General features: G+C 38.6%; 1 long non-coding RNA gene across 6 annotated transcripts in view; it reads right to left on the bottom strand.

Annotated features, from left to right (window-relative positions):
• The window catches only part of LOC119697415, a 101,341-nt gene that overhangs the window by 76,916 nt on the left and 5,809 nt on the right, over positions 1 to 18,616 (bottom strand). For 4 of the 6 annotated variants that reach the window (XR_005255841.1, XR_005255842.1, XR_005255839.1 and 1 more), the window contains exons 2-3: positions 15,493 to 16,034; positions 6,754 to 6,881 (exon numbers count right to left, since the gene is read on the bottom strand). This is a non-coding gene — a long non-coding RNA (uncharacterized LOC119697415). The remainder of the gene's footprint in view (positions 1 to 6,753; positions 6,882 to 15,492; positions 16,035 to 18,616) is intronic. The other 2 variants (XR_005255843.1, XR_005255844.1) reach the window with 2 other exon arrangements.

Here is an 18,616-nt window from a genome sequence, read left to right as displayed (position 1 = left end):
AATGCGGACAAAGCTCTGCATACCTGGAGTCAAACTTTCCAAGCTGTCTCAATTAAGTTTTAGTTTTTTTCATATGGCAGTTTCACATGTGCACATTACCTGTGCAGCTGAGCACAGCTCAGAATGACTTCATTTGAATCCATTCCCATTCAAACTGCAGGCACAAACCCTCTGAAGACCATGAATTACCACCTGGACTTCACACAAATTTCTCTGTGTGAGTAATCTTACATTCATACAAAAGCAGGCTTTTAATATCCTTTGCCAGACAGCTACCGAAATTTCATGGGTGTATGAGACAGACACATTTCATGACCTTTTAACTAATAATTGTGCCATTACTACCCTTGGTGCTTTCTACATTTGCTGACCTCTGACTAAACTTACCTACCTTTCTTCACATGATTTCAGACTGAGTATGACTTTCCTCTCATATCCATTTTCATTTAACTCTGATCTGTCCCTTTTATGAAATTCTGAGTTGGTTTTCATAGAAATCTTATCTGAAATCAAAGCTCTGTTTCTATGTAAAGCTTTGAGATACCACCTTATCTCATGCCATTATTAAAAACAGAAAGCTCTTTTATTCAGGTATATTTTTGACCTCTGCTCTTCTCCATTTGGAACAAAACCTTCAGCCTCATGGCCAAGAATAGAAGCAGCAGCATTCAGTTCCCAGTTCTATGCCTTAACTGCTAGATGATGCTTCCTCTGAGTATATAAAATTTCATTTAAATGCAAAATCTCATTATGTTTGCTTACACTAACCATGTGTTAATACTATTTTTTATATCCTGCCTTTCCTTGACCTCCCTAGTCCTCCAGGGGTTAGCAGATTTTCAAGGTCCATTACAACAGTGGAAGAAGGTTTATGGACTACTTGTCACTCAGCCTCTATGTTAAAGGTTCCCATAAAACAGCTGGGGACATTTATTACACCATAGTCAGCACTGTTTGAACAAAGCACTCCATGACTCTGTGTCAGGAGAACAAAATTTCTGACAATGCAGATATTTTAGGAAACAAGCAGAAAAATTTCAAGGATATTACCACCAGCCAGGCACTCGTATTATCCAAGAGTTCAGCACTTTCAATATGTGATGAAATATCCAAAAGTACTTTTTTTGCAACCACATGTATAGAATGAGATGCATTCTGCTTAAATAGAGGATACTATATTTGTATAAAATAGTGTTAAGACAGCCTCAACTCCAGCCCATCATAATTACAGTAAAAGGAAAACAACATGTGGTTCTGTAGATAAAGTTACCAGGTAAGAGGATAAAGAGTTATTGTTAGTATATAGTGCTCTGCCAAGAAATTATGACTAAAAAGAAATTAAGAAAGAAGTAGAATTTAATAAAAGGCTCAATAATAGTGGCCATATTGCACATCAATCTATTGCAAAAGCTTTAATAGTAAAACTATGACTTATTTGTGACTCTGGTTTATTTTGTAGGTTGTGAGGATGTATTCTGAGTGCAGAAGGAAGGAAGAATAAACATTCTATGCTCTACAAAAGCTTGGGTCCTATTTTAAAAAATTGTCAACCAGAAATGGAGTATCTGAGGAAAAGCAATTATTATAAGTCTCATTATCTTCTGAAAAACCAAGACATCACAGACAATGTACTTGTCCAACAATATAACCATATGTTCATATTCTTTTGATCAGCAGTAATATTAGCCAACTAAACTCCAAATTTGAACAGCAATTTAGTACCCAGCTTTTCACTGAGTTGGCAAACAGTCACAGTGAATGAAGTACTCACTGCACTGAGAGATGGTCAAAATTGGAATTTCTGCTCTGCAAGAAACTCTGACCCTTCAAAATTTGATGATGCTCTAAATCAGAAAGAATGTCACTACTTCAGAATTTCCCATTAAACAAATGGCTTGAAGAAAAGAGATTCAGGAATCCAAAATAAAAGCATTTTGGTAATGAGAAAACAATTTATTTTGATATGATTAATGGTTTTAGTTTGATATGGTAAAAAGCTTTGCATCAATTGTATCTAAATGCTGTCTAAACCATTTGGATTACATTTGACGTCATCACAGTAACATGGTTAACATTAATACACAATGTAGAAGGACAAAATAAAGACCTGGAATTAATAAACCTGAAGATTTTTATGGAACTGAAATAATTATTTCTGACAGTTCTCCATGGATATCTCCACTGTATCTGTTATAAAATCTTAACACATGACTACCCTTCATTCACCAGTAATAAACAGAACAATCCTCCCTTTTCTTGCCCCAAAACAACTTGATTGAAAAATGTGATTAGGTATGGCCTTTCTGAAGTGAATGGGAGTTCTGGCACTGACATCAATTAAGTCAGAACTTTTTTCACTGATTTCAGAAGGACTACTTGTGTACTTGAAAACATACGAACATAAATCCTGTATTGATCTGGAACCTTAACAACAAAACTTCAAAGGAAATGATCCCATCTAAATCCCAGCTGAGAGCATAGGGCAAGACTCTTAAATATAGTGCATAGGCTCTCAAAAAAGCAAAAGCATTGTCTAGCCAGATTCTGAGTCCATTTTCCATTAATTTACATCATCTGGACAACAGCAAAAATAGATTATTTCAAAATCAGTATGACCAGTCTACCAATTTTAAAGCATCTTCAACCACAGAAAAAGAGAGACACTATTTTTATCACACACTCAGGAAAAAAAGTCATTACTGTTACTGCATTATTAAAATCTGCATACTTTTATAAGGTAGTGATTTCCAACATGAGGAAGACACTGTTCTCAACAGTCAATATAATAAAACTAAATCATGTGGTAAGATAAACAAGAGATTTCACCAAATGTGGGCAAATACACCTCAGGCACCATCTATCATGTGCACATCTGCCCACAGAGCAGATTGCTATCATCTAGCATTATCAAAAGGCTCCATGTATTTCTCAAGAAACAAGCACAAACACTCTCAATAAATCATGGCACTAAATACATGTTCCTCCGTTAGTAAGACATCATCTTCCACCTTGGTTATGCTTGAGAGAAAAGATATATATATATTTTTTTAAATGTGAATTCATTTAAAAAGAAGAGTTGATTCTCTTCTTCCCTCCTGCCTAATCCCTTGAGCATGTGCTTTACTGCAGACTTGAAAGGCCTTGTGGAGCCCTTTTGTCATGGTACAGGCAGGGTCTCATTGCCAAGCCCATCTACATTGCTTGCCCCTTTTCTGATGGTACCTGGCAGACAAATTTCTTCAGATGACTGTTGGCCTGGATATAAACATGAAACTAGAGACCCTTACATCATTTTTTCCCAGTACAGTCTAAAGAACATCCCCTCTGCTGCAGATGATGAAAGACCAACAACCATCTTCATCTACCTCCAAAATCAGCTGGTGCAAAGTAAAAGATGTCCAACAATAGAAAAGCATATTTAAGGGAAAGTAGAAAACAATATTTCAAGCCCAAATCATGCAACACAAATTACTGCAAAATGGCATTGAAATTTTCAGAATGATCACTTAAAAACCTCTTTGTTTTCTTTAAATGAATGTTTATTTTTGGTACATTAACTCAGTATTTTTTGTATCAGTAGGTGGAATGCATACTTTAATTTAAACTTCATAAGAATATTAGCCAGAGCTTTGCAATTGTATTCATCTAAATATATGACTGTATTTAATACTGCAGTATAACCTCGCTTAGTTTCCAAAATAAATTTGCAAAGGGAGTGGATTACTCTAAGGATAATTAATGTGATAGGGAGGGGATTTTTTTTAATCTCGATGTCATTATTTGAAACTGACTAAACCAAATTTGTTACATTAAGTAACCTGTCAGAACTCAGAATGTCCCACAGACATTCTCGGACGTTCCAGACCCCCGTCAAAAGCATCTGAGACCCTGGCATGCAGCCAGAAACCCCTGTGGCTTTGAATCTGACCCATGGAACAGTTTACCAACTTTGCAGGAAGAACAAGAAGTCACAAAAGTTTAGATATTGTAGTAGAAGTAGTCACGAAGTAAAGGGTAGGATTTCTGAGTGCTGTACAGGGGGGTTTTAAGCCTTGTACACAGGGGTCCAAGTTTTGTACATGGGGGTCAGTCGTTCTAAGATGGAGGGACTTGGGTGTGCCCTGTCCTCTTTCTTTCTCCTTCCTAACCTCCATGTCTTTGGTGGTGTTGGCACTCACAGATTGGTTTAGAGTAGAAAGTCACCGTTCAATATAGATAGTAGGTATTGGAGAAAAAGCATAAACATGTAGTACGTAATATATGATATAAAAGATGGCACCAGCCCCCTGGGAGGGCAGTGTGCCTTTGTCTGAGCTGCTGAACGGGCCACAGCAGTTCAGGGAGAAGAATCTTGTAGATAACCAACAATAAACAACCTTGAGAACAGACAACAGAAGACTACTGAGTCTTTCTTCGAAGGCACGGGTTGGAGGAGGGACTTTTCCATCTTTCGGGGTCATCCCAATCCGGGGGTGAAACCCCACAGTAACCTGGGCAACCAAATGGAAACTGAACTCTTCTTCCAGGTACAGCAATATAGTTGGAAACAAAGCTGTACGACAAAGCAGATTACCCTAAGAAAGTAGTTCTGTCAACCCTATTAAAACTGGCCAGAGTGACTGAACTGTGTTCAGAGTGAATACACCACAGAGATGGAAAACGAGCAGTGATCTCCCAAGTACCAAGGTCTTTAATACAAGTCCCAGCCATTGCTATGGAAGATACCATTGGATCTCTCTTAGAACTATGGCAGCCAGAAACAAGACAAAACGGAGATGGGGAGCAAGTAGGCATCCACCGAAATGCGAATCTAAGGACCACCTCTCCGTGTTGACAGGTATAATACACCATTTTGACAATGCAATTCCACTGAGGTTCTCTAATGCCCATTTAAGTATTGTTGGATATTGTTAGTGAATTTTCCACATGTTTAAAATGTTCAAGGAATGATCAAGCGGTGTTGTGATGCACTAAATTGTTATTTGGATACTGCACTGGGTGTTGTGTTATACAAATGTTTCCCCCCTTTCCTCAGATGGTGTATCCCTCAGATACACCTGAGGTCTTGTACCTGCGGTCTTGTCCCTTGAAGCCCCTCCCTTCGCCCCTCCTCAATGTGTCCCCTTAGCTGTGGCTTTCCGTCCCCGCCTCCCATTCCGCGGGTATAAATGTCCCTTGAGATTGGAATTCTGTCTCTTTCTCTTCTTCACCTGGAAACCCTACGATGCAGATGTCCCCTTCCAGCTAATAAACAGGACATCAGAACCACGTGGAGAAAGAGCGCTTCTCGTCCTTTACTTCGTCTATGTAGGATCCGTGCGGGCGTAAATCCCAAGCTAGCCGGGGGGATTTACAGCCCGAAACCCACGCGTTCCTTCAAAGCACCTTGCTCTGTCGATGCAAATTTTTTTACCTATGTTTATTAATTATGTCTATCGACAGCAAAAGCATGTAAGGTGTTTAACAATGATGAGAATTAATGGCTCGATAGAATGTGCGAAAGGTTCACTAGAAACTCGTGGCTAATGGCCAGAAGTCAACATTATCACAAGCATAAAACTAGAGTAACTGCAAGAATGATTCCAGGCCAATTAAGGTTCAGGAAACATTCAGCATCTGTGGGTTCCTTATGGTTTTTATTAAGCCAGAATGAAAGCTTCATGCACATAATTCTGTACCAGTTTTTTCCTTTATGCTTAAAAAAAGAAGCTTCTCCCTAAAGGTCTCCCAAGGTCTGAATCTTTCACTACATTTAATCACTTTTGTTGTCTTTCCTTCTTCTTGGCAGCAATTTTGCCTGAGTACTCCTGGGACTGGTGTTGCATTACAGATTCATCAATGATTTGCTGCTTACTCTACATTATCCCACAAGTGCTGAGGTAAACAGTTCCTTGCCAGGATCAAATGATCCTCTATATTCGCCTGCAGTTTAAAATCTTGTTAATGTTGACACTTTTGACAAAAGCTCCACATTGACACTGGAATGTGTGAAACCTGCGGGCTTTGGTGACTGCCACATAAACAGGTACCCAGGGCACAAAGTTTTTTCTAGGTCCTCCATTTGCCCACAGGGACATAATCAACTTAAGCAACATCCTTACCAGAAACAACGTCAAACAGAACAGCTAACACAGCCTGTGTGTCTGGAGGTGATGCTGCTGATGGGTGACACAGAGACTGCTTGCTAAACCAGCGTGTCTGATGATTTTGCTCTGAAGTCAATTAACTTTAATGATAAGACTCCAAATTGCTTCAATGATCTTTGGACCAAGCTCAATAAGAACTAATTAGGTCTCCATTCCAAAGGTTAGTTATCAGAATTATTAATGGTTTTTGTTTATTTGTCTTTAATATTGGACAAGAGAGTCTTTTTTAGTTATTTAGAAGAACTGACATAATTCAGAAATCTCAAATTAAAATATGGTGCCAGTATAAAAAAAAAATTAATAATTTCATGTAAACAGATGACTAAAAAAATTTTACACCCTGTGTAAATGTGGTCCCCTTCTAGAGACAAAGGAAACACAAACTAAAGTTAATGACACCTGTAATTTAGTTCTGTGGTATTTACTACACTCCACAGCCTTACCAAACCCTGCATGTGTTTAACATGAATACAGCTAGGTTTACTATCTATAGATTCCAGTTCTGACAACAAAGTCTAGGACCAGGGCTGGACTTTTCAGAACTCATCTCACTCTCTCTGCTGAAAACTCTTGACACAGGAGAAGATTTTATGTCAGAAAAACTTACCACAGGAGAGAACATACTTGAAGAAAGACTGTGGTGAAGGTTCCTCATGTGGGAGTGATACCACAGCAAATGCCTGTGCAGTCTTGGCACTTTCTACAATTTTTTTTATTCTGTCAGCAGATCATCACCTGCAAATCAAATTAAGAAATACTCAAAATCTGAAAGTCACAAATTAGACCAAAGTAATTTATGTCATGATTTTCCTCCTACTTTTCCTTCCTTTCTTTTCCTGGAAACTGCTGGAAATACTTGAAATTCAAAGTACAATAAATATAAACTAAACAAGCTACATTTATAGCATACAAGACAGGAAACTGAGATGTAGTTCTTCACTATTAATTGGTCAAAAACCAAAATTATTTAACTTGAAATGCAGTGCTCAAAAAAACCCCTAAATTCAGTCTTTGGATACTGGAGTCCAATTCTCTCTGGCACTAACAAAATGTCATGTCATTTTCTGGAAGAACAAGGTCTGCACTTTTGCTGCTGAGCTCTGAAAACCTAGTTATACAAGGAGAGGAGAGAAGAGTCTGTCTTTGTGGTACGACGGAGGGCATGAGAGAAAAGTCACACCCTCACATGGTGCATACAAAGGCAGAGACCCAAAAAACTCTTCCTGGGGACAGGGAAGAGTCTAACCCTATCCCTAACCCTTTTTTCTCCCTGGTAGAGACTAACCCACCTGAAATACAAGAGAGTAAAGGAGGAGGGTTGCTCCCCTCTCCTCCATCTCCCATCCACGTTGCAGTCATGAAAGGAGTAAGTTCAAATGAATTCTGGCACAGAGGTTTTCCACAGGCTTCTCCACCTGCCCCTTTGCCAGAGGCCTTGTCAGCTGAAACGTGTGCCTGCTCTGTACCTGCTCCAAGTCAAGGTCACTCACTGTCTTAAGGCAGATGAGACACCAGGGTACAATTATGATGTGCTGAAGGTAACCTGATGGAAGTCAGGGTGGGCACAGGAATATGCATGCACATCACTTATTCTGTGCCTGGACACAAACCCTTGGCAACCAGGTTTGGTTCTGATGTGATGGGCTGAGGGCTGGGCTGCAGTTCACAGTCTCTTGCAGAGATTTAGGCTGACTGTGTAGCTCTGGTGTTTAGAAGCAGGGACCCTTTCACTGAGCTGAAGGCAATGAAGCTGTGGGCAAACAGCTTTTCTGAAAATCAGTTTCTCAACAGTCACAGAGTCATAGAACCATAGAATGGTTTGGGTTGGAAGGGACCTTAAAAATCATCGAGTTTCAATCCCTCTGACATGGGCAGAGACATCTTCCAGTAGACCAGGCTCCTCTAAGCCTCCATCTAACCTGGCTTTGAACTTTTCCAGGAATGGGGCATTCAAAACTTCTCTGGGCAAGGTTTTGTAATAGCACTGAGCAACAGTTACTCAGATTTCGAATTAACAGACATAAAAATATTTTGGATTAATATGAAGAAAAATTGGAAGAGCTCTATTGGAAGAGCTTAGATGCACTATAGCTCTGTGCCAAGTCCAGACTGAAGTCTCAATTAGGATGTGGAATCATCTTTGCAACCTGTGTGAAAAATAATAACAAAACTGGCATTACACTATGCCCATTCAATCAGAATGATCCATAATGTGGAAGTTTTTAACAAGCTGCTGCCCAGCATTTTTGACATATTTTAAAACAAGCCATCCTGATCAGCCCTGTAGAGGCGAGTGCTTCTAAACGTAATGATTCTCCAAAGAGGAGAAGGCATAAAGATTTAGCAACTCAGTAGACATGACTGAACAGACCTCTGCTGCCAGCTTGGAAATGACAAATGATTTGTTAATAGAGAAGCTTTCTTTTTGTATTATTTTTTGCCAATGAAGTGAAAACAGAGCATTGATTAAGCAATCCAAGCTGAGAAAATACCATCCAAATTGGATGAGAGCTTTCAGACCAGCAGCTTGAGACCAGGTTTCAAGGCTTTGAAATACAACTTCTGCTTGTTGCTTGACGGTAAGCTTACTGCTTAAAGATGCCTATCCTGGAGCCACAGACAGTAATTGATGTCAAGCTGACACTGTAGTTCACAGATGAATTTCAGTTGTGTGGGCCATGCCACATGCATAACACTTGTGTGAAAAAATGCTTTCTGTCTCAAATGCTATGAACTGAGAGAAAGGATTAATAGAGACATCAACAAAAAAGTTCTCTGCACAAATAGAATATGGCTGAAGAATACCAATAGCCCAGCATGCTCCTGACTCAAAATCACCCTTCTCTTCCACCTGTCAGATGAAATCATTTGTACAAAAATTCAGACTGAGTCTTTCACTCACAGTATTAGGTTTCTGCACAGCTAAAATTCTAAACTTATATCCTGTGGAATAATTTTACCAAAGCCACCATATGTATTCAACAGTAAATAAAAACTAGCTGTCTAGAGGTAATTAAAAATATTTTCAGGTTTTTTTCCTCTTGCAGAAAAGAATTAAGTTTTCCAGGGGGGCTTTAAATACAAGCTTTGGCACTCACAGATATTAAAGTTTGAGTGACTCATATTCTCATTCCCTTGTGTAGCTGCATTACTAGACTGTATTTCCCTCAATTCATCACAGAATAGATCAAGTCCACAGCCATAAAGCAGAGATAGTGGCATGTCATGGAGCACTAAGTCCAAACAGGAAAACAGGCCCTTAAGTAGAACAGGAGCAATAAGCATCTAAATTGTCATACTCAGAAGGCATTATGGAGACTTATTTAAATTAAAAGATGTATAAATTTTTAAGTTGAATGTTTAGTGTCTGGGGAGGGGGGATTATTAAAATAAACCTGCAAAGAAGCATGCCCTTTCACTAAAAATATCCTAACACACCCATAACTGCTGCAATGAAAAATTTTCACCTTAATCAGGTCAGTTTGTCTGGACAACTGCTGGGTAAATAGCTAAGTCATTCTATTTGTATTGCAGCTCATGCACCAGAGCTTGGGAAAATCAACATAGGCATATAAGCCAAGTCAAAAACATGCTTTATTTTTAACAGACAAGCATTGAAAGAAATGGTATGGGTTTTTTTTTCAACTAGAGATCTGTATATTTTACACATCCAAAAATTAAACCAGTTATTTTTGTGTCTCTGGATTTTAAATCAACACCCATCATTTTACAGCCTGTTAACAAATGGATTGTCCCTGATATAGCAGAATTGCTTTCCTGAAAAGTTTTTGCAGGATTACAGATCCTTAGGCTAAAATCCTTTTTTCTGAAAATACTGTTCAGAAAACAAGCACAGATAGGGAAGGAGCAAATTTCCCTTACCATGAATTATCAGCCCTATTTAACTTATTGTCTCCACATTCTTGATTGAAAAGTTTCCAATCGTTTTAATTCCTCCTTCTTCCCTAAAAACAAAACCAACAAAAACCACAAAACAAACCTCAAAACACTAATAATAAGAGAACAAATATTTGTGTTGATTGTTTTAGAAAATAAACTGAGGAAAAAACTTTATCAATGATTAAATTATTTGTATTTTTTTTTTTTTGTTGCTATTGAAATGAATTACTGAGCACAAGATTTGTTGGGTGAGTAACTGCAACACTGGTGCCAGGGGAGACTTTCTTGTAGACTCTTTGCAACACTGTGGTGGTATCTGACATTCTATTCATAGTCTGAGTACCATCTCGATCATATTTTCCCTGAAATTCCTTAATGTAACATTATGCAAGCACTTCTACAGGATTTGTTGTTCTTCTTTTTGGAAATCATAGAATCATAAAATGAATTATAGAATGGTCTGTGTTGGAAGGGATCTTAAAGATCACCTAGTCCCAATGCCTCCTTGCCCTGGACAGGAACACCTCTCACTAGACAAGGCTGCTGAAGGCCTTGGACACTGCCATGTTTGTATCTCCGTGGACAACCTGTTCCAGTGTCTCACCACCCTGACGGTAAGGAATTTCTTCATAATTACAGTTATACAAAAAACTCTTTCTTTCTAAATAGAGTACATTGTTTCACTGCCTGAGGGAAGTAATAGCTCTGTACATATGTGAAATGACACACTTCAAAACAGAATTCTGCTTCCATTTTTGTCTATGACCCAGGATCCCGCTTTGAAGTGAAGATGACATATCAGGTAAGTACTGAAACACATACAGATTCCTCACTAACCTCTCCTGAATCCTTCTGACACACAGTCACAGAAGTGACATTCCAGTTGACTTTTATTGGTCAAGCTTAGATTCAATGATGCTGCTGAAGTAAATGGATGTAGTTACAGATGAAAGAGATTTGAAGAGAGTTTTTTTTTCATTCTCACAGCAAAAATTTACACTACTCAAAGTAGTTGTGTCCATTAAAAAAACCTCTTTTTTCATTAACTAATTGTTTGAAATATATTTCATAATTTATTTGTAGTGGAAAAAGGATTTATAAGTAGGAACCACAGGAGAGTCATAATTCAGGTCACATTTCTGCAGCTCACTGGCTAATCTGAAAATCCAAATCTACTGAAACTTTTTGATATCTTCTCAGAACTGTGTATCATATTACTTATGAATTGACTCAATTCAAAAGAAAGCTTTTAAAATACCAAAAAATATTTTCTGCATCATCATCTACTTCTTTGTTCAGTCTGTTCATCTCCTTTGCTCAATATTTGCAAATTAACAAATTGGGTTTTGACCCATCCACTGCCTCCTTCCTGTAACAGATTAATGGCTAATCCATAATCTCTCTGGATTGGCTACAAAATGTAAAGGCTGCAGTAGAGAACATACCACACTTTCTACTTTTACCAATTGCTTTGTGTATGGTGACAGATTATTAAAGTGAAACAGCAGGAAGAGAAATGAAATTTTGTCTCCTTTCATTTCCAGTATCCTACTGAAATTTCCTGCTCCTACTAACAACTGTAGTGGATGAAAATAGGAAAAAAAACATTCCTGCAACTGAGAGATTGAGAAATCAAGGGGACTGGGTGCAGCTACTGGTTGTGCCCCAGATGAGTGACTCTGGCTTCTTTCCCACCTTTCACAGTAACCATGAAAATGATGTTTGCTTCCTTTGGTGCTGAATGTTTTTACATATTTCAGTTGCAAGCTCTTTGCGGCACAGTCAGCTGCTTAATATGCTTTTCTACTGTTAGTGCAACACAGCCACGACACATCTTGAGACCTAACAAAAATCCAAGCAATAAGTAGTTACCAAGGATTTTTTTCATGCAACAATTTAGTTCTGTGAAAGACCATTTTCCCAAGCACTCAGGACAGTACTTGTACATTTGCAAATCACCAGTGTGCCAAAAGAAAATCTAATAATACTTAAAAGACAGAAATAAAACATGAGTTGATTGGCAAAAAGGCTATTAGAGAAATACTGGGCACCTGAACAAATCCCTGCATTCTTCAGTTTCCAAGCTGTTTCATCTTCCAAAACATTTTGCATTCCTTTTGATACTGCATGTGTATTTCTTAAACAGCTTTTACAGCACAGCTAAAAAAGCCACCACTGTGAAAAAATGCTGTACCTGGTGAAAGTACTTCAAGGAATGTAGACCCTAATCTGCAACCCTTTTCTCTCACAAATAATCTTCATAGCTTTGATTTTGACATGAGTAGGATTATTCATATAAGAGAGAAGAAAGGTAGGCATGGGAACTTAAGAATTGCACTAACATAGTAAAGCATTGTAAAATGACAATAAAAATGGCATTTAAACTCTCTCGAGTTATGCCTATTCTGTAGTACAGAAAAAAGACAGTAAATTGAACAAGTAGCTTTTACAAAACTGCAGCCAGAAACCAAAAAAAATGGAGGCACTGGAAATAAGCAGAGTTCACACAATGCCAAAAGTACTGTCCACAAGCTAGAAATTTCTGAGAAGTCAGGAAGTACAAAGATAAAGTTTGAACTCCCATGAACTTAACTGACTTCTGTCCTGCAAAGAATAATAAAGCACATAGTAAAAGGCTCTTTGGTAGTATAAACAGAAAAAAAAACCCACAAGGAAAAATGCTGTGCCACTGTGGAGGAAGGATGGAAAAGAGATTAAAGACAACACAAGGAAGGCCTCAACTAAGTAGATTCCCCCAGTCTTCAATCAGAAATTTTTTGGTTAAATTTACAGAAAAAGATAAGTGAATAATAAGAATGTGGATATGCAAATAGAAACTACCACAGCTAGCAAAAAACTCAATTCAAAGAGTTAAATGCTTGAAGTCTGATTAATCACTATCTCACACTTCTAAAAATTCCTCTCACGCGTAATGCTGGTCCAGTGACAAATATTTTTAATAGCACCATCTAGTTGGGAGTGAAACTGAAAAATAGTAGATATGGTTTCTTTACTTACAAAAAAATCTGCGAAGAAAAATAAGAGGAGATGGCAGTCGGGAAATTACAAGCTATTTCATTGGACCTCATTAGTATGAAAGGCTTTAAAATACATTTTGAGAGAGACAATATATAAAGACACAGAGGTAAATAAAAAATGGGATAAAGTGCAACAGCAATTTAGCAAGAGGACACCATACAAATTATCCATATAGTTTTCTTAGATGAGGTAAAAGATTTTGTGAACAAATTAAGTGTAATAGGTCTCATCTTTCAGGACTTTAGTAATGCATTTGACATCGTGTTATACGCTATTAAGGAATCTGAGGACGAAGACGTTTTGCATAGTTAAAAACAGCTAAAGGAGAAGTAATAGAAAGTAAGTGCCATTAAGAAGGGATGTATCGAATTGATTAAGATTAGCAGTGGGTCTTCAGGATCCATTCTGGGGCTACTGTTGTCCTTCCATAGCTCTTGACCACTGTGACCAAGGTAGAAGAGTACCTGCACATTCGAATGTCAGTTGAGTAGTGAAGCAATACAAGTGGAGCGGCTTGAGGATGTGAGCCAAAGAAATGGGGTAAGCAACAAGGCCTGGGGCAGAAAATGAAAATGTAACCTGGGAGATGACCCAGTAAGGACAAATGAGGACTACAGTTGTCAATGAGAGAGTGACAAAACAGGTAACATGATGAAAAAGGCAAGTGAGGCCGTAGAACATGAGAATGCGGATTTCCAGTAGAACCTGGGAGACAAGGAGATTTCCCATCCAAAGACACGAACAGAGCTGAGCTGTTTAGCACAGCAGAAGAGCTAACTAAGCATATACCTGCTGCCTAGAAATGCCTTGAGGAAGATACCTCCAAGTAGAAGTAGTATTAGCTAATTAAAGGAGCAACAAGAGCAAGGCAAGGGAAGGCAGCGTACATGCCACACACTCATCTAAGCTGTACAGAATGGCAGTAGCTATGAGTTTCTCAAACACTCTTCCAGACAGAAGAGTGGGGGCAAAATTACAGTCTTGGAGTTAGAGGTTAATACACAGCTGGAAGTATCACATGCTCTACAACACCCTCTACAAGTGCCTGGACCCATTGCTTGCATCCACTGGTCAGAGAGTGTCCTTTAGCTCTTCCATCATTAGTGTGGTAGTGATGTTATCACTGCTTTGGTGTTACTGGTTTCATTTCGGGGGACATATCCAACACACCATTCCGTTTTTCACATACACTTTTCATTACAAAATCCATGTAAAAGTAATTACACAGATAAAGGCTTTTGCGATAATGCAGGCTACTTGCAAGTGAAAATAAATAGAAGAATGTAGAGCCCAAGATTATTGGACAGCTAGGGCTCACACAAACATGATGGTAATAATAATAATTTTGTTAAATAATTAATTATTAAGAATTATTTTGTGAAATAATTCAGGGCAAACTGCATAATTGTTCTTAAACTATTAGCTGCTTAGAAGAAGTATGTCAGATGAGTGCCCTAAAGAGAAATTTATCAGGAACTGTATTTTTAGAACTTGTGCAGAGATGCATTTCTCCTGAAGAGAGTGAAAATTTGGCACGTCATATGAGCAGAGATGATCTGGCCCAAACATTCTTGTTTGCAGATGATGACTACTATATTATTCACCTTGTCTTGGCACAGTCAGTCAATAGAGGGAGTGCAGCAGAATAAAAAAGCCTTTCCTCTATTCACTGATAACATTTTTAGCACATTTAAGGAGAAATCTGAAGAACCATAGTAATTTCTGCACCCTGGAAAATGTGTTGAACAGAGAGAAAAGGACAGAGAGGACATCAGTAGTTGCAAAATACAAAACAAAACACAGAAAAATGTCTCCAAAAAGGGAATGTGAAGTAATAACCCTTAAAATATATTGTAAGAATGTATTTGAAAGAACCTTTCCAGGAAACAGCATGTATTTATACCCATTAAGTTTACACCTACTTGAAAACAAATCAGTGGATACTATACTAGGGATGACTCTAATCCTTGTATCCAAAATAATAAATTCAAGGGATTAGCCAGAACAACAGCATTTTTATCAAACAGAATTCATTTGTATCCATCCTCACATTACCAGAAAAGTAGCTCTCTCCTAATTAGCAGATCTTGAACATTAACCTTTTGTCTTGACTGCAATCACTTCGATTAGTGGTAATGTTCAGCCTCCTCAAAACTTCTTCTTTCACAAATTGACTATTCCCATGGTAACAGCTACTACTTTCATTCTACAAACAAGAAAATGTGATTTCCTTTATATCAGTTGGCCAGGCTGGGGGTGCAACTTTGGCCTTTGTCAATGCTTTTTTCAGATAAAACTGCTTATTCCAGAAGAAGAGGAAACAGGTGCAAGCACAATTCAGGAAACAGTTGTTGACTAATCCACGAAGCAGGTTTGGCAATGCTTTGAAAAGAAGCTGTCAGCCTACCTGTAATGCCAATGTGTTCTGTTGCTGCTTGAGAAAATGACAAGCACATTCAATAGCAGCCACCAAACTTAAATCAATATTTTCCATGGGTTGTTGTTTGGATGGCATTTTTTTTCCTTTTTTGCTTGTTTCTTCGGTGGCTCCACAAACAGTAGCAAGACATCAGCTTAATACTCCCTCATGAATAGTTGAGAAATGTAAATCAAGGATTTTCATTCAAAGAACACTGAACTTTAGCCAAAAAGAACATCAATTCATTGCTGAGACGCTGACACAGCTTTAATGATTAGTGTCTTCATCTTCAATGCACACACAGGTCTATAAAGAAAGTCCTAATCTCAGCTGAAGTGAATTCCCAAAGTAGCATCAGCTTCGGTGGGACCAGCAAACATTCACAATAAAGGTACTTTTTCCACAGCAAGTCATGCGAAATTTTTCTGAAAGTTTATCAAATCTGAGGCTTTTTCCAGAAAACCCATCTGTTGCATATGAACTCATCTGATACCTTTACCTTCTTTGAAACTGATGGTTTCCAAGTCAATCTGTCAGGGTGAGAACGGATAAAGTGAGATTCACATGTACTTCTCCAGCAATTCACTGAAATAATCAAGTTTTCCCTTAGTCACAAATGTAAGATTCTGTCAGAAAATAGAACTGCAATTTTCCAAACTTAGAATTGCATGTTCAGTTTCTTAAATTGGTATATAAAATGCATTTTTAATTTTTTTAATGAAATTTTTAGCATTCACATAAAGGACTGGCAGACAGAAAAGAGACTAAAAAATTAAACACAACTCTAGAAGCCTTTATTTTTTCCTTCTCCTTAATTCCTCATTAACCCTTTCAGCACCAGAGCAGGTGATTGCTTTCCTTGCCTTACTTACTTTTCATTCCAGGCATAAGCAATCCCTGTTGTTAAACACTTTAAAAACCTGAACACCTTTTGGCATCAGGCCTACTTTTTTTAGCCAAAACTATCAAGTGTTTGAGGACAGAAAAATCATGGATCTGCTTTTATGAAAGTGAATAGTGGTTGAAATTGTGCAACCCACATAAACTCTGCTCATTCCAGCAGATGTTAAGATTGCTCGGAAATGGACTAATTTCTCCCACTCCTGTCTGAGCATTTATTGTGCTTCTATATCTGCAGGTTTTGTTGCCACCAGAAGGTACCAAACCCAGTTCCAACGGTAAAGGCCACAGCTTCTCCCACTGTAGCCAAAAAGGAAAATGTCACTAGGAATGAATCGAAGGCTGTAAATATATTACAAGCGCTAAGCCGCTGTATATTTATATTTACATGAGTATCACACTGCATGCCATTCAGACTGAAAACCTCACTCTGACACAGGATCATAATCTAAAAGGGACCAAATTAAATCTCTCATTTCTGGGCACACATAGGGGAAGTTTGGGTTTGAGCTGGTACCCAGAATTTCAAGCTCATGTTTATTTTCACTCCAGCTCCAAAAAAATATTGGTGAATAATCCAGAACTGCTCATCCAGGAAAGATTCCAAAGGTTTGCCAAGTTGCAGACTACGGTCCATGATAAAAAACAAGTGCACAATTTTATTGGCAAGAGATGTCTCTATCCACGCTCAATTTGCATGTGTTCTAGAGTGGTTCTCAAAAATGGAACAACCTTTGGAAAAGAAGTACAAAGGAATTAATTGAACCTGACCTGTGATCTCTATGAATACCCCTCAACTTTAATCAAAGGAACACCAAAAAATAATTCAAGGTAAGCAAAGAAACAAAAAGCATTCAAAGTAACCAAAAAAGCAACCAAAAAATTACTGCAGGTCAATGGAAAGGAGGAAATGGTTGGCAGGAAGGGTTGCCTGTAGGACTGGCAATATCATGGTAACACAATCTCTTTAGAGGACCACTCGTGTTCTGATGCCACAGCCCAGTTTTGCAATCGTGCTATAGGCACCAGGGTTCTTAAGGTATTACACCCACATCCCCCAATATTAGTCCACACCTTGTTTGATGCCTTCATCTGCAGTCTGGCCCAGAGGGATGTGACTGTACCTGCATTGGCCCTGGAATCAGGAGAGGCAGAGGAAGCAAGCAGTGCTCATTTTCCACTTTCTTCAAGGTTTGTTCTTTCTCTGCAGCAAAGCACCAGAACAGAGCAGCTGGACCTGTATGTTTTTCAAGGATTTGTGGATCGTAGGGAGTTCAAGGACTGGATAGCCCCAAGCTGGAAAGTCCTGTACTCAGAAGGACAGATAGAGAGGAGGGGATCCCAACTACAAGGCTTTCCAAATTAAATCCTTACAGGGTAAGTCCTGGCTTCTCTCCCACCACCCCTGCAACAACATCAGCTCAGATCTCATGGGAAGCAGACTAGGGAGGCGACCACTGTCATGACCCACAAGTCCTATAAATCTCACTCACTCTATGGCTCAGGAACATTAATACGATTGCCATATTTAGTGTCTTTATTATACTTTAAAAAAAATTGGTAATAGGAGGGATTCAGTATGTTGGTTTGTCTTCCCACCTCTTTTAAGTGTCTCCAACTCCTGCAAAGCAGTGCATCACAGACCCTTCCTACCTCATGCCAGGGAAAGATAAACAGCATCCTCGCATCGCTCTTTGAGTTTTGAGTTTTTTTGCATGCTTTCACCATCTATTAATGAAACTTGTCCCACACCAATTGGTGAGCTAATTGCTGTTGAAGCAGATGGTAAGACACGCCTGAAAAAAATATTTGGCATCTTTATTTCATGTGAGGGGAATGTAAGAGGAAAATTATGTATTTTTCATTTCCCAACAGCTGAAACAAAAGTTAGAGCAAGCTTTTATGATCAGCAGAGTTTGAGGAACAATTACCCAGCTCCAGTGGATGCATACCTTGCATCTAGCTCCATCTAATTCCTTCTTCTGTGGTTTATTTGCCTCGTGGGCATGCCACGTGCCAGGGGCCCGTCAACTGACAGCATGATATCGAATCTGCTCCAGGCACCGGTGCTCAGAGAGCAGCTTTGTGAAGCAATTCAAGATACCAAAACCAGGAGCAAACTCATAAGGTACTCATGATAAAGAGGTAACATTTTTTTCTATATCCCCTGCAGTTATCTTGGAGGGATGCTGGCACAGTAACAACCTCAGTG

This window comes from Motacilla alba, chromosome 2, assembly GCF_015832195.1.
Source record: "Motacilla alba alba isolate MOTALB_02 chromosome 2, Motacilla_alba_V1.0_pri, whole genome shotgun sequence".
Classification (NCBI taxonomy): Eukaryota; Metazoa; Chordata; class Aves; order Passeriformes; family Motacillidae; genus Motacilla; species Motacilla alba.
This window is presented reverse-complemented; position numbering and strand designations above follow the sequence as displayed.